Here is a 16922-nt window from a genome sequence, read left to right as displayed (position 1 = left end):
GGGGACAGTTTTTGGCTTCGCATATGACTAATGGCAGGCATTCATTTTCTGAAACTGTTTGAAAGCAGAAGTCTGAAGTGTGATGCTCTCATAAGTCTAGTTAAACTTTAAGGACTGTTTTGTCAGGCTGGCGCTGGAGGAGGCCCAAGTGCGGCGAGTTTCAGTGGAAAAGCGCATGAATTGTGAGGGGCCTCTTACAGAGCCCTGGGGGACCTCCCTTCAACACATGGCACTCAAATGCATTCTCTCTTCTGACAGATATTTCACCAGCTTTCATCTCTCAGACCCACCGTGCAGATAAACTCGCACATGAAACACACGCGCACACACACACACACACACACACACACAGCCTGAGCTCAGCCACACACAGGAAGGAAAGCAGACTGACAGCCATTAGAGCGTAACCATGCTGTCTTATCTCAGGCCTGATAAGAATCTACAAAAGCCTCTGCTGAGATTATGAATTCATTACATCGCCTGACGCACACACAAACACACACACACTCACATAGGCGGGGGGGGGGTTACCTGTGCTCACTGCTGTAGAGTAATCAAATAATAATGACAATTGTTTTTATTTATAAAGCACCTTTCCCACCGCCGAGGTCATTTTGTTTCATTTATTCATTCAAAGCTTTATTTAAAGCTCTCTTTTACGAACCCTCTCGTTTAAGAATGCTCATTTATAATGTAGCCCAACATAACAAGTACAACAACAATCAAAGAAAGAAAAGGATGAAAAGAAATCATGAACAATGAGAATAAAAGAAATAATAGGACTATTAAAGCAATAGAGTGATAAATATAAGAATTCTTACAAATGACACACGTTTGACTGTGGATTGCTTTACAATTGGACGGAAAACCCAGAGAATATGAGATGAAAGTGTTAGGCCCAGTCCCATTTCTTATATTTACCCCTACCCCCTTGTTTGAGTGTCTCTTTGCCCCTTGGAACTGAGTTACAAGGGGTGGTGGTTGAAATCCTCTATGAAACGGGATCCTCAAATAAAGAGCATCACTTCATTAACAGCTACTAGCGCTGCTCTGTAGGCCACCCTGCCTATTTTGGCACTTCAGGCGTCAGAACTGCTGGATTATTTAAGGTGGAACGGGAAAGTTAGCTAACTAGCTACCAAGACATCAGCTTACTATTAGTGATTTTTCAGCTTGCTATGAAGAAAAGGACCAAAATACATTGAAATAACATTAAACTAGGATAATGTAACGGTTATCATGATTTTTAACAGAGAAAATTCTCACATTTGTGGGTTTCTTTGGTTCCTCTGAAAAGCCTCCGTTTGGAGGGTCATGTAGCCCTAACACTTCGCCCTACCCCACTATCTCAACAGCAATCAGGACACCTTACCCCCTAGGCATGAACTTGCAAAATGGAGAGTTAAAGGCTAAGTGGTAGGGGTGAGGGGTGGGACAGGGCCTTAGTTTTGAGGTAAAAGAACACCCATGAAGATACTTAAAGATGGTAAATATGATTGACAGATAGAGCTCTGTTCTGTTCTCTCTGGCGAGGGACCGTGTTCCCTACAGACAGTGGAGGTGGGGGTGGTCAATGCCAAAAAAGCTGGTTATAATCTGGATGTGTTTGCAGGACTGAGCAGAGGAAGCTCCTGCTGGAGGAACGAGCCACTGGTGTGTTTAAAAAATAATAAAACAAAAGCAAATCAAAACACAACACTCCCCCATCCTCAACTCCCTGCTACTCTCTGACTGTGAGAACAGCAGGAGTATTCGGACAGAGAGAGAGAGAGGGAGAGGGAGAGAGAGGAGAAAAAGAAAGAGCAGGGAGCCCAAAAGAAAAGAGGGACAGAGGGAGGAGCAAGCAGGATTGAGAGAGAGAGAGAGAGAGAGAGAGGAGAAAAAGAAAGCAGGGAGCCCAAAAGAAAAGAGGGACAGAGGGAGGAGCAAGCAGGATTGAGAGAGAGAGAGAGAGAGAGAGAGAGAGAGAGGAGAAAAAGAAAGCAGGGAGCCCAAAAGAAAAGAGGGACAGAGGGAGGAGCAAGCAAGATTGAGAGAGAGCGAGAGAGAAGGAGAGAGAGAGAGAGGGTGAGAGAGGTAGAAGTGAGCAGGAGGAAGAGAGAGAGAGAGAGAGAGAGAGAGAGAGTGAGGAACAAGCAGGAGAAAGAATGAGAGAGATGGAGAGAGTGAAGTGAGCAGGAGAGAGAGACTTGAGTGAGCAGGAGAGAGAGAGAGAGAGAGAGAGAGAGAGAGAGAGAAAGGTAAACAGGAGGGAGAGAAGAGAATGAGGAGGGAACAGAAGAGAGAAAGAGAGTGAGTGAGGGAGAAAGGAGGAGTCAGGAAGGAGAGAGGAGCGAGCAGGAGAGAGAGAGAGAGAGAGAGAGAGAGGAGGGGGGTTGTGTCTGTGGAGAGAGTGGTGGGCTGCTCCTGCGTGTGTTGGCCTTATTTGGTGGGTTTACTGAGAGCGAGTTTCTCCTGGTGTGTTTACTCAGCGGGTCAGAGGCCCACAACTGCGGAGCTAATGGCTAACGGCTAACGGCCTGCCCAATCACAAACAGGCTCTGTTCTGCCTGCATTAGGGATGGACATTTAGCCATTCTTGCTATTCAACTATTCGCTTTTTTAAATTATTCCAACATTCTGCCGACAAAATATTCCAGACATTCCTGGTATGAACAGTTTCAACACCGTCCACATTAGTAACGGTCAGTTTAACTACTTTTCAAACTATTTAACTATTTTTAATTCAATTTTTTTTAAAGTATCCACACGTTAAGCAAATAATATTTCACTTCAATAAAAAATATCTGATATGGTTTGAATAGCTAAAGCACACTACACAACTCGTAATATTTTCGTAATAAAGTCGTAATATTTCACTAATAATGAAGTTGTAAAGTTATAAAAAAAAAACTTGATTTTTTTAAACTTGATGATTTTCCAAGGACAGCTTCCGAGCTAACAGGGGGCCGTCATAACGTTGGAGCCTCGGTTGCTGTACCAGCGATGACGAAGATGCAGAGCGACCGATTGAGTTCCACTTCAGGATCAATCATTTTGATCATTGTTCTCATTTTCTCCTGTGAAACTACATGCCCATGTAGACGCCATGTAGACACTGCCTGCAGCTTCTCCTCTAAGTCCGTCTGGTTCTTTGTTCTGAATAAACACAGTTTCTTACACAGTCGTGGAGGTGCTGTGTCCCTTCACTCTGTTCTCCTCCTACATGGCCTGCTGTTAGTGTGTGTGTGTGTGTGTGTGTGTGTGTGAGGGTGGACAAGATGGACAGGCTGCTGACTGGCTACAGCTGCTAAAGGAGAACCCTATGCTGGACACAAACACATCAACACCACGGGTTAAAAAGCATTCTATATAGCACTAAAAATGGTTCTGCTATTGTTGATATGTCGGGTTTGATATAATAGATGAACCCCTTTTGGTGCTATACAGAACCCTTTTCAAATAGGTTCTATATAGCACCATATCTACATCAATCTGAAGAACAGTTTCAAAGAACAACATAGTTCACAGACTCAAGCGTGCTCACCCTGTATGCACACTCTCTCTCCATCTCTCTCTCTCTCTCTTTCACTCTATCATTCCCTTGTTTGAATATCAAGAGAGGCACGCACACACACACACACACACACACACACACACACACACACACACACACACACACACACACACATACCTCTCCCCCAAACGAGTGTGTGTCTACAGCAAAGCCTCAGTGCTTACACAATAGGAGACAAATCAAACAGGGCATTGGTGGCTGTGCTGTGGTGCTGGCTCAGAGAGAAAAGGAATCGCTCACGCTGCAGTGTGCCCTCAGCCGGCTCTAACACGGCCTGGCAGACCGAATCTACCCCCTCCCCAAACCCCCTGCTTTACCCCTGGCTCTGCCGAATTACAGCAAGCCCCGGGCCGCCTCGCTCCAGTTTATTAATAGAGCTCAGAGCATCTCCAAAACTGCACTTATTACTGCCATTGATTTCTGTCTGTCAAACTCTCACGCCAGACTCATAAATACTGCAGCACAAATTACATTTCTCACCCCCAAAACCCCCCGTCTCTCATCTATTCTTATTCCATACCCGTTTCACGTACTTTTTCATTCATGTTCTGTAGTTCATAATATGTAAACAGAAAAAAGTATAAACCTCTACCTGTACAGCACCTACATGTCGTAATGTCTCATATATATTATGTATGTGTAAATACCTACATGTAATAATAAAATGCCCCCGTTTGTATTGTATATCGCTGTTGTTGGAACAAAACCTTGTATCTCCAAAATGGTCACTTTACAGGAGAAGGAGATTACACACAATGTAAAGGCCAACAGGCATTTCCAAATTACATCCAAAACTGAAATATATAGCAATATATAACAATAATAATAATAATAATAATAATATGCCCAATATACATTTTACATATCTCTGTTGTTGGAACAAAACCTTGTATCTCCAAAATGGTCACTTTACAGGAGAAGGAAAACACATACTTTACTTTTAATGCAAGTCAAAGGAACCTTGTTGTCCAAGTAATTTCAGGCAATTTCTTTAGGCCCATTCATCGTGAAGTTTACACACAATGTAAAGGCCAACAGGCATTTCCAAATTACATCAAAAACTGAAATATATAACAATAATAATAATAATAATAATATGCCCAATATACATTTTACATATCTCTGTTGTTGGAAGAAAATCAATTTTTTTTTCAGTTTTTGTTACATAATTTGAAAATACATGTTACACATTACATTTCCCGTAAATTTCATGATGAATGGACTAAAAGAAATAACTTATAATGACTTGGAAAAAATTCTGGTTCCATTTACTTACATTAAAAGTAAAGTAGGTTTTTCGTTCTCCTGTAAAGTGACCATTTTGGAGATATAAGGTTTTCTTCCGACAACAGTGATTAAGTATTTATATTTATAATAATATGTTCCTTATGCATTATACATATATGGAAGTACTTATATTTCGCAGTTGTCGGAACAAAACCTTGTATCTCCAAAATGGTCATTTTACAGCAGAAGGAAAAACCCTACTTTGCTTTTAATGTAAGTCAATGGAACCAGAATGTGTTACACATCATTTTTGGCTGTTTCTTTTGGTCCATTATTCATAAAAGGTACACACAATGTAAAGGACAATAGGCTGAAAAAAAAGGAGATTCAAGGTTTTGTTCCGACAGCAGGGATGTGATAATGATATGTTAGTCAGTCCTGTAGGTTTGCAAAGTACAGACTTTTCTCTTCTGACGGTGCATAAACAAACAAACACACACATAAACTCCAACTCCGGCTTGTGAGAGCGATTATAAATATTATCACAAATAAAATATGATCCTCTTTAACCATGCGACACACCACTTAGTCAGCCACCCATTACTGGTACATCTAAAAAGCAATACGCCTTTGATTCCCAAATACCATGAAATAATATACGCGGGCACAATAAAAATTCATCACCTCCAGACACGCAAAGCTTCATTTACATTCCTTTAAATACTGCCGTAAATAACTGGAGCGTTGATAATTGAAAATAGTAATTTATTGCTGTTTCTTTATGAACTGTGTTACAGACGGAGGGGAAAGTGTGCACGCTCAGCAGAGGGCGCAGCCCCCGGCTCAGAGGGGGTCTACAGGCCACATTAAGCAGCCTGACAGGCACGCCAGCCTGCAGCCCAGTGCTTAGACGTCCCAACGTAACACAATGCTTCCAGTTCAGGCCGTAAAGATTAATAGAGCTTGCTGTAATTGCAGGCTGAGCGGGCGAAAGGCATCGTGTAATGCTGCACTGACTCCTACTTATTCCACATAACTGGAGGTAGTGCTTTAGCTCAGCGAGGTGAACACTGACAAGCCTTTAAAGGAACACGCCAACTTAATCTCTATTTGCTGCAGCTGAAGCATACGGTCAATCGCCATGGACAAACCTGAGAATAATGGTGGACGAAGCTGTTAAAACCAAAGCAGCAAACTACTGTTAAAGGCTTAGAGTTTCACAACTATAATATTCAATCTGCATTAGGCTGCAAACGACTCTGTCAGTTACACATGACTGATACTTCATCACTTTCCTCTGCTGTCTTGCTAGATAGCATGCTAAAGGCTACACAGCTAACAGCAAATAAAACAGAGGCACTGCACTGCAGTAGACAGACAAAGCAATTAATTGCAAGTTTTATGTAAATTATGATAGAAGCGTATGCTTTTTTTATGCTAAACATTTGTTTGGCTAGTCAGTTAGCTTAGCTGAGGCTAACCTGCTGTGGGCGAATGTGCTCCCTGCTAAATAAACATTATACTAATGAAGAGATGACTAACTTAGTTTTGACTAAGTTCTCTTTGAATTCTCTTTCAATATGCTTACAATCATCAGATTCATCCTATCGGGGAAGGGGTCTGAAGCACAAAATGCTGCTCTGCATGCAGTTACACATTTCCACCAGAGAGGTCACTGTGTGTGTACACTGTAAAAAAAACGGTACGTATTCATATTTTATATTTAAGTTTAGACAAGTAAACTTTTTGTCAATGTATGTTTTAAAAGTTCTGAAATGGGGCCTAAGACGAATCTCCCCAGGTGGCCACAGTACTGCACCAGAGGGGGCAACCATCAGCACCAAAGCTTGTGGAACCTGAGTGGAAGATCCATATTAAACAATTTTTAGAAGGCACTTGTACAGTTTGAAGGACAAGCCCCCTGGGCTCTTTTCTCTGTGCCACAGCTTGCAGTTCTTCTGTTATCAGCTTCTATCTCTTGCACACACATGCATTAGTGCCCTGAAACTTCCTCCACACACTTACAGTACACTACATCCAGATGTGGCTGCACTGAGCCCGTGGCTGGTGGGGTTAAATGAGGCGGGTCAGACGGAGTATTATCTCCCTCAATATGGTCAGTGTAGTTACAGCTGGTGACTCGTCCCTGAAGGCTGAGCTGGAGAAGGCCGTGTGTGTGTAAACAGGCCTCGCATCTGACTGACTGCGCCCCCCCCAACAAAACCACATGCTCATATACCCTCTTATCCCCAATAACAACAACAGTAACAGCAACAAAACAGCCCAGTCAAACAGTCACTCATAACTGCAGGTGCTATAGTGATGCTTGCATTGGTGTTGGCTTTGTAACCATTAAGTAATATGCTAGCCTTTTTTTAATGTAATCTCTATCTGTCACATCTGTATTGTAGCATTCAATACCACGGACAGTAATTTAGAGCTAGGCTTAGAAAAGAATACTTGAATTCTTGCGTATAATGGAAGCTATTAGCAAGCTGCTGAATTCCATTAATAAACATTTAAAAACGTGGAAGAAAATAAGTTCCGGTTACTTTTACTTCACTGTGGCCATTTGGCATCGAAAAACCATTGTTACGTGGCTCATAGCAGAATTGGTGACGGCACACAGCTGGAAAACTGGCAGGGTGATAGCATTACTGCCTTTTCCGTTCTTGAGCGTGGTGATGGTGTTAGCCTCTTTATCCTAAAGGTCTTTTAAATATATACTAATGTGTCTAATAGGGTGTTTTTGGGTTTTCATGTACATGAACGGGTGTGTCTGGACTTCAAATATGAGCAGCTGCACCTGTTCCCAGTAGATGGTTGACAGCAAACTTCATTGTTTTCAAAGGAGCCCCAACGGAAAATTGCCTGAAGGCAAATGTTGGGAAAACTCTTCACGGAACGTTCCACTTACCTATGCAGTCAGGGTAACGGTCTTTCAAGGGGTTCAGTTTGCCGTTGGCCAATTTTCCATTGGGGCTCCACTGAAAACAGTGAAAATCCAGTTTGCCGTTGATCATCTACCATCAACATGTAGACACAGCATGAGATTTTTTTGGTATTTATGGTGATGAGTCTGTGAAAACGCCACCAACACCACTGCAGTGGTACTGAATTACCACAAATTCTTCCCTCTGGAAAACTAGTTCCATCCCTGAAAGACTGAATGATACGCATTAACATTATTACTATAAATGTCATTCAACTCAACAAGTTTTCTAAGCCACATCCAAATTCTAGTCCATGGTAATTGACTAAAAGCTACAGATGTGACAGATAGAGATCATGGGATGCATGACTTGCATGAGCCAGTCACTCCACTGGATTACGGGGCATTATGCTCCCTCTCCAACGACACATGAATTTTAATTGTAGTCTTTGGGAAACCAGAGCTAACAACAGAGATAAAGCACTGTAGATCAGAGGAGAAACGTTAGAACAATGCCAAACATGACAGATCAGTAAAGCGTGATGTGACCTTTCTAACGAGTTCCCCAAGATATGGACCCCAAACAACAAGGCTCCTCACCTGTTATCTACTCTGAGGTGTCCATGATGTTAGTCATAATCACATGATTGATGGCTGCTTGACATCAAGCTTAGATCGTCATTGCCAGGCACTAGTTGACCAGTCAAACAGTCTGTGCAACCCTTAATAGAGAATACCCTAAAAATGCTAAAGTATATGTATCCAGCTTCTTTAAAGCCATATCCAGTGTGGAAGAGGCCCTCCAGGTTTGTAATGCCACACTGATGGACTCAGACAGCGGAGAGAGGGCTTTGTTTTCAGCTCAGCACACATGTCAATCTGCATGGCTGGGCAGGGTGAGAACGTTACCTGGGTGGCACACTCTGAACAGGCCTGTCATTTTCTGACTTTGAAAGAACAGTACAGACAGTAACCAAGTGGCAGCAAAGACAATAACACAATTCTGCATCAGTCCTCATGGAAGTGGCAGGTGTAGCATCAGTTATTCAGGTAAAGAAACTGTTGTATGTATATAAGTGGGTTCCAGTCATAACGTTGTTGATGCTCTGGACGATTATGTGTCTTCCCTTGCATTACATAACTCAGCTTATTAACCTTTAAATGTACCATGGTTTTCCAAGTCACCTGGATCTTATATTTACATCTATTGGAGCTGGATTAGCTTCACCTGCTGGGGTGACTCAATGAAATGTATGGAATTTAAAGACCATTTATTTCACAATTATTACTGTCAGACTGTAAAACTACACACGCTACAGATTCATACTGGATTAAAATCACTCCACAATTATTACAGTCAGACTGTAAAACTACACACGCTACAGATTCATACTGGATTAAAATCACTCCACAATTATTACAGTCAGACTGTAAAACTACACACTGCAGATTCATACTGGATTAAAATCACTCCACAATTATTACAGTCAGACTGTAAAACTACACACTGCAGATTCATACTGGATTAAAATCACTCCACAATTATTACAGTCAGACTGTAAAACTACACACGCTGCAGATTCATACTGGATTAAAATCACTCTACAATTATTACAGTCAGACTGTAAAACTACACACACTGCAGATTCATACTGGATTAAAATCACTCCACAATTATTACAGTCAGACTGTAAAACTACACACACTGCAGATTCATACTGGATTAAAATCACTCCACAATTATTACAGTCAGACTGTAAAACTACACACGTTGCAGATTCATACTGGATTAAAATCACTCCACAATTATTACCATCAGACTGTAAAACTACACACACTGCAGATTCATACTGGATTAAAATCACTCCACAATTATTACCGTCAGACTGTAAAACTACACACACTGCAGATTCATACTGGATTAAAATCACTCCACAATTATTACCATCAGACTGTAAAACTACACGCTGCAGATTCATACTGGATTAAAATCACTCCACAATTATTACCGTCAGACTGTAAAACTACACACACTGCAGATTCATACTGGATTAAAATCACTCCATAATTATTACAGTCAGACTGTAAAACTACACACACTGCAGATTCATACTGGATTAAAATCACTCCACAATTATTACAGTCAGACTGTAAAACTACACACACTGCAGATTCATACTGGATTAAAATCACTCCATAATTATTACAGTCAGACTGTAAAACTACACACACTGCAGATTCATACTGGATTAAAATCACTCCACAATTATTACAGTCAGACTGTAAAACTACACACTGCAGATTCATACTGGATTAAAATCACTCCACAATTATTACCATCAGACTGTAAAACTACACACTGCAGATTCATACTGGATTAAAATCACTCCACAATTATTACACTCAGACTGTAAAACTACACACTGCAGATTCATACTGGATTAAAATCACTCCACAATTATTACCATCAGACTGTAAAACTACACACGCTGCAGATTCATACTGGATTAAAATAACTCCACAATTATTACCGTCAGACTGTAAAACTACACACTGCAGATTCATACTGGATTAAAATCGCTCCACAATTATTACAGTCAGACTGTAAAACTACACACTGCAGATTCATACTGGATTAAAATCGCTCCACAATTATTACAGTCAGACTGTAAAACTACACACTGCAGATTCATACTGGATTAAAATCACTCCACAATTATTACCATCAGACTGTAAAACTACACACGCTGCAGATTCATACTGGATTAAAATCACTCCACAATTATTACCGTCAGACTGTAAAACTACACACTGCAGATTCATACTGGATTAAAATCACTCCACAATTATTACCATCAGACTGTAAAACTACACACACTGCAGATTCATACTGGATTAAAATCACTCCACAATTATTACCGTCAGACTGTAAAACTACACGCTGCTGATTCATACCGGATTAAAATGGATATTGCTGATAATCCCTAGGTAACGATAATCCATCTCCTATAGCTTTTAATACAAATTGTTGCCCACACTTCCAGCAGAGTGTAAAATAGTCCAAAATTATTTTAATGAAATTCTACACAAAATAAAATATGTATTGTTATGTATCTGAAGGCAAGGTACAGGGAAGAAAAGGAAGCCATCGGCCACTAGCGACTCGAGGTCTGTATTTTAAAGGCTAAAGCCTCAGTAATACGCCCATCAGTTGAATCAGGTGTGTTCAATTAGAGAAATATGCAGAGTCGGAGGCCCCAGGCTTTCGGGTGGGCAGCGCTGAGATACAGCACAGCATTCAACACTGACCTTTGACTCTGTTCATGAATGTAGATCACAACGCTTTAAGTTTACAGCTCTTACCTCTGTGTTGTCTTCAAAGGCTGTTTAGCTTCATTCTCTGGCTCTAATTTTATCGACTTCTGCTTCTGCTCCTTCTTCTCCCTCTTCTTCTTTTTCTTGAAGCGCCTCAATTGGGCTGCACCTTGAGCGGAGAGGAGAATGAAAGAGAAACTGTAATGAAAAGGACTGGCAAATGAAGTGTGTCCTCCAGTGTTGAAACTTCAGAGTGATTGAGCCCTAGAGTGACCAAGTAGGGGAACTGGAGCGCTGATTGCTGGAGAACACGAGAGTCCAAATCTGTATTAAACCCTGCTCAAATCTACAAATCTTCAAAGGAAATATGTATGATTAGCAAAATGGAAAGTAAAAAAGTAAACATTTTTGTCTTCGTAAACTAGGAAGCTAGTCAACATTTAGCAATTAAAGTTTTTATTGTGTTCAAAAGCTATTTTCATTGTCGAAAGCTGCAGTTTCGCTGTCTGTTTTATCTCAGCATGGCCGTCTGTGGAGACGTGCGAGGTGTTTTAAAGCAGGGCCCCCCCCCCACTTCAGCCATCATTGCTCACTAGCAGCTCAACACAGAGGGATAACAGAGTCCTAGTTAAGCTGACATCAGAGCTCCATCACACATTGCATATAAAACTCACAATGTCTAGGCTCACTGGTGGTTTTGGATAGTAAATAAAGCGGCTGTATTTGTGTTGTAGTCATGGCGACCCCTGGTTCCTATCACCACCACTGTAAAGACATCTAAGTTTCTCTATGAGTCGTTTCACATCAAACCACTCTAAGTGATGCTGTCTTTTCCCTTTAAATGTAATATATTAGTCAGAAATGTATATACACTCACCGGCCACCTAGTAAAAGTTGGACCCCCTTTTGCCTTCAGAACTGCTTTAATTCTTCATGGCACACTTTCAACAAGGTGTTGGAATCATTTCTCAGAGATTTTGGTCCATATTGACATGATAGCATCATGCAGTCACTGCAGATTTGTCGGCTGCACATCTATGATGCGAATCTCCCGTTCCACCACATCCCAAAGGTCCTATTGGATTGAGATCTGGTGACTGCGGAGGCCATTGGAGTGCAGTGAACTCATTGTCATGTTCAAGAAACCAGTTTGAGATGATATGAGCTTTGGGACATGGTGCATTATACTGCTGGAAGTAGCCATCAGAAGATGGGTACACTGTGGTCACCAACAGCCACGCCATGTTCAAAGTCCCTTAAATCCCCTTTCTTCCCCGTTCTGATGCTCGGTCTGCACTTCAGCAAGTTGTCTTGACCACCTCTACACGCCTAAATGCATTGAGTTGTGGCCGTGTGATTGGCTGATTAGCTATTTGTGTTAACAAGCAACTGAACAAATAAAGTGGCCAGTGAGTGTAGAAAACAACACAGACATAAAAATGATTTACTGTACTTTTGTCTGTTTGTTCACGTGAGAGCACTTGTTGATAGTAGAGGAGAATGGAAATGTCGGGCTCCCTCGCTCTGCTATCTCTGAGCTTTGTGCCCCTGTTGCACTGTCAGCAGCTGCTCCGGTGAAAGCATTTTTCCCTCTCTTCATTTATCTCTCACCCCATCTCTCTCTCTCTCTCTCTCTCTCTCTCTCTCTCTCTCTCTCTCTCTCTCTCTCTCTCTCTCACAGCCTGTACAGGCCCCAGAAACCTCTGGGGGCACAGTTTCCACGACAACCAGCCCAGCAGGCGGACATGATTCCTCCTCCTGGCAGGGCACTTTGATTTGAGCCTGGCCAATCACAACGACAAAGGACTGGGAGAAATCCCAGAAGGCCATGGGGCACGGAGGGTGGGCTGCAGCGCGTCCTTGCGAGCCAAGACGAGTGGGAATTTGTTTAACACACAGCATTTATCCTCCGCTCACACGCCGCTGTGCTGCCACTCCCTCGACCCGAGCTGCTCCCTCTGTCAGACGCCTCGCTAATCTGGCAGAGCGCTAGTGCTAATCTAATCCGAGCTAATGCTAACACACAGGGCCTCGCCGCTGATTCCCTGACTTTGCGTCTAGCACTGATTAAAAAGCACAGGTAGATACACACAGACAGTCAATGGCAAAAGTTTGAAAACTGTGTTAAAATGACGTTTTGTTGATTTTCACAGTGAAAAAAAGTGAACAGGGAAGCTAAAATGAATCTTTTACTGAGAAATTGTGCACAATTTCTGTTAAATTTGCAGAGATTTAACATATTGAAAAAAATAAATGAATAAATTGTTAAATGGGCCATAACTTTTGCACAGGCCATGTTATATGTATTTTTTATATGTTCAATTCCACCAAAAAAAAAAAAACAGTAAAAAAAAATTATAATAAAATAAAATTATAAAATAAAATTATAAAAAATTCTGACCATTTTGGTATGTACTATGGTATACATATTGTGATAGACACCAGATTTCTATCTATCTATCTATCTATCTATCTATCTATCTATCTATCTGTATAAAATAAAGCATACCTCTTTTATAAAAAGCCATAACTTGCAATTTACACTTGTTTTGAAGGTCTCTCAGTCAAATTATGCAATTTTTTGATTATGATCAAATATAATTTAGTAATTTTTTTTTGTTTTAAGTGATTTTTTTTTGTAGAAAGCCGTCAGTTCTATCTTGCCATGGCTTTAATATGGTTTTATACATTTAAAATGTCGATTTCTTTTCACCGGCCACTAAGAGGACACTAATCAGTACAGTGAACCGTAACGGAGATCAGTCAGTGTGGACGGTAAAGGGCGAGCAGATTACAGGAACACAGGTACTTGGCCTCTATCAGCTGTTAGCATGTTAGCATTGTGATTATATAACATGGGTGGAGCATGGGCTTCCATCCCCCCAACACACAAGAGACCAACCGTGGCTGTTTTTCTCACAGCTCTGAACATACTGGCATGGAAAGTGGTCACCGGAGCGACAGATGGCGAAGCATCATGGGGCATGGTAAATCGGGAGATGGTGGGTTTGTGATGAACTGACGCTCAGAAAGACCTTCTACTGTGAAGGGACACACGTTGGACCGGAGAAAGGGTTCTGACTCATAAATACTCAGCTAAATTGTAATTTATTCCAGTTTTGATTGAACGGTAAATCGTCCGTCGTACTTTAGCTCCTCTATAATGACTCTGACCGCAGTGTCGGAGTGCTCACACTCATAATTAACACCTGTAACCCGGCTTTCCTCTCTGCCTTCGCAGCACAGCCACACGACTCAGACGAAAAGCAATTAAAACACATGCCTGAGTCGCAGTGATGGAACACAAGATCTCTCCAAATCTCTTCTAATGTAGCTGCCAGATATGAGACCTTGTCATCTGGCAGCTTTCCACTGTCTAGAGAGGGTCAATAAATCACTTCTGGACCTTCAGACTGAATCACATCTCTCTCCTTCCTTTATAATGTGCTATGTAAGTTATGAAATCCCAGCTTTTATAACAGGTCACTATTTGTCCAGTATGGAATCTGACTGACTCACAAATGACTGTTTATTAGACATGTTGTGCACTGTTTGGGTGCAGGAGCCAGTATGTAGCGCACTATGCAGGGAGCAGAAAGCCATTTAAGATTTAGCTCCAAGGAGGGGTGGGAGGTGGGGATGTATGACACAGCTAGCTTAGTGCTAATAAGCTTGGAAATCACATAGATGTGATAACATGACAGCTGTCACTTGGTCTCTGTAGATCATCACAGCCGTGATGTTATTGGTGATAACTCACTCCTGGAGTGTCTCTTGTGAATGCGGCGTTTAATATGTTTTAATGTTCAGTTCCTTCCTCCTAATTACAGCTCCTTAACGAGCAGCTTGTTGCTGCGTCAGAGTAACGAGCTCCACCCACTCGCTGTTCAGCCGGCAGTTCGTTCTCCAGCTCCTTACACTAAATTCCCAAACTGTCGTCTCCACTGAGCAGCTTTTTGTTTTTTATTGGGTCAGTTTTATGGCTCAGTCTGATTTGGTCCGACTCTGAAGATCAGACATGTCTGGCGAATGGTGTTGGGTTCATTTCTGGCTGATTCCAGGTTGTTCAGCGGTTCTTCTGTCACAGCTGCCGACTGAAAAGCTGCTCAGTGGTGACGACAGTTTGGGAATTTAGTGTCGTCTCATCTTCAGAGTCGGACCAAATCAGCTGTCGGTCAAATGTGATCTTAACAGTGTCCGTTTTCTGTTTGTGGTAAAAAATTAAAAATTGTTGGGGCGTCTCCTACAGCTGTCAAAGTCGTTGCTTAGCAACAGCGTCTCAGCAGAGTGATACAGTGTTTGTGAAAAACCAGTGATGTTATGGTGAAATAACAGCACAGTCATAACACTTCTCAACCAATCAGGCTGCGTGGCCAGAACGAACTGTTGTATAATTTTTGTTATATAGCATAATTTTATAAGTTCATTAAATGACTGCAGTATAGATGCTGAAAGTGAACGATCCTCTTTCAGTAGTCCACAGCTGCTTGGTAACAATAAGACACTCTAATAAAACTATATTCCTTGGCAGAATAATCATCTGAATTATTAGGAATAATTACTTCAATCATCATCATCGTCATCATCATCAACTGCTTAGTCCATTAACTGCTGGCGACCTGTCCAGGGTGCCCCCCCCCAAATTATTTCAACTATTTATTTAAAAAGTGGGCAAAAAGTGTATCATATTTTGCGTTGTCTGCCTTTTTATAAAGGCACTGAGTCACTTGAGGCCATGCATTACAGTGACTTTATCACAGGTAAGGGGGTTTTACTTTGTGTCATGCCTAATAACACCCCTAACCGTGATAAGATCACCGTTACCCTCACTCTCATATGGCTTATTGCCTTATTATAGTAAAAACCCAAGCTGACCCAAGCCTGATTTTGACCTTAAATAATTATTCAGTCCTTGTTGAGCTTGGGTCAGGGAGCAGACCTCTAACCAGGTTCCAAACTTTTGTTACACTTCTATAACCTGAGAATAACTAGGTTGCATTGAAGTCCATGCAGTTAATGCAAAATAAGCCTTAAACTGGGGCCTGTAGTTTACAGAAACAAGTAGAGAGATTCAGTGGAAAGTACATATTTCTGTTGTTATGTAACAAATGAATCAGTAATCATCTAATTGCATTTACACTGTACAGCAAAACAGTGATATTAACTCTAGGCTTATTAAATTATCCAATACAGCAGCCATTCACATGTTCTGCACGAAGACTTTGCATTGCATCCTTGTTGCGTTGAGACACACTAGCTAATAGGATGGCGTGTAGAAATGGATGTGAAAGCAAATCCACAGTAAATGCATGGCAGCGGCACTTGGAGGCCAGGATACGGCCGGAGTCACAAGCCAAGCCCTCGGGGGGCGCGTGGCACGGCACTGATCAAGACGGATGTGCAGAAACATGACTGCGTTTTACATACAGCATCACGCTAAGTTGATTTCCAGCAACATGTGCACGATCACTGGCACTTACAGCGCTACGGTTTCACTCAGCCGTTTAGCGGAAAACATCGGTGGGAGTTTCTATCTTGTCTCAAAGGAGGATGCCAAAATACTAAAACCGCAGGGAACCAATCAGCATGGAGCTCGGCAGCCAAAAACCTCCACGTCCCTCCAGACAGCGCACACAGCGGACTCGTTCGACTGATTCAGCGTCCACATTGTTCTCCACAGCTGTCTACCCACAATGCCCCTTTTCGCCTCCGACAAAAGGCCTCCAGCTCCAGCCACTCTGACTCTGAGCTTCATTAGCGGCACTGTTTGGTGCAGATAAGTGCAACAGTGGCCATTATATTAGCGCTAGCTCTCAGCAAAGGCTGAATAATAATTACTGCGGGCACTGCCAACTGGATAGGAGCGGTGCCAGTGGCTTTGGGTCAAGCTAG

The 16922-nt window shown here is 41.9% G+C and overlaps 1 protein-coding gene across 19 annotated transcripts in view; it reads right to left on the bottom strand.

The window, feature by feature from the left end:
- Nucleotides 1-16922, bottom strand: part of ptprsa (protein tyrosine phosphatase receptor type Sa) — a 364902-nt gene that overhangs the window by 281398 nt on the left and 66582 nt on the right. For all 19 annotated transcript variants that reach the window (XM_017693300.2, XM_037545527.1, XM_037545523.1 and 16 more), the window contains exon 2: nucleotides 11079-11199. The gene's annotated coding sequence lies outside the window, so the exon portion shown is untranslated. The remainder of the gene's footprint in view (nucleotides 1-11078; nucleotides 11200-16922) is intronic.

Source organism: Pygocentrus nattereri, chromosome 15, assembly GCF_015220715.1.
Source record: "Pygocentrus nattereri isolate fPygNat1 chromosome 15, fPygNat1.pri, whole genome shotgun sequence".
Taxonomy (NCBI): domain Eukaryota; kingdom Metazoa; phylum Chordata; class Actinopteri; order Characiformes; family Serrasalmidae; genus Pygocentrus; species Pygocentrus nattereri.
This window is presented reverse-complemented; position numbering and strand designations above follow the sequence as displayed.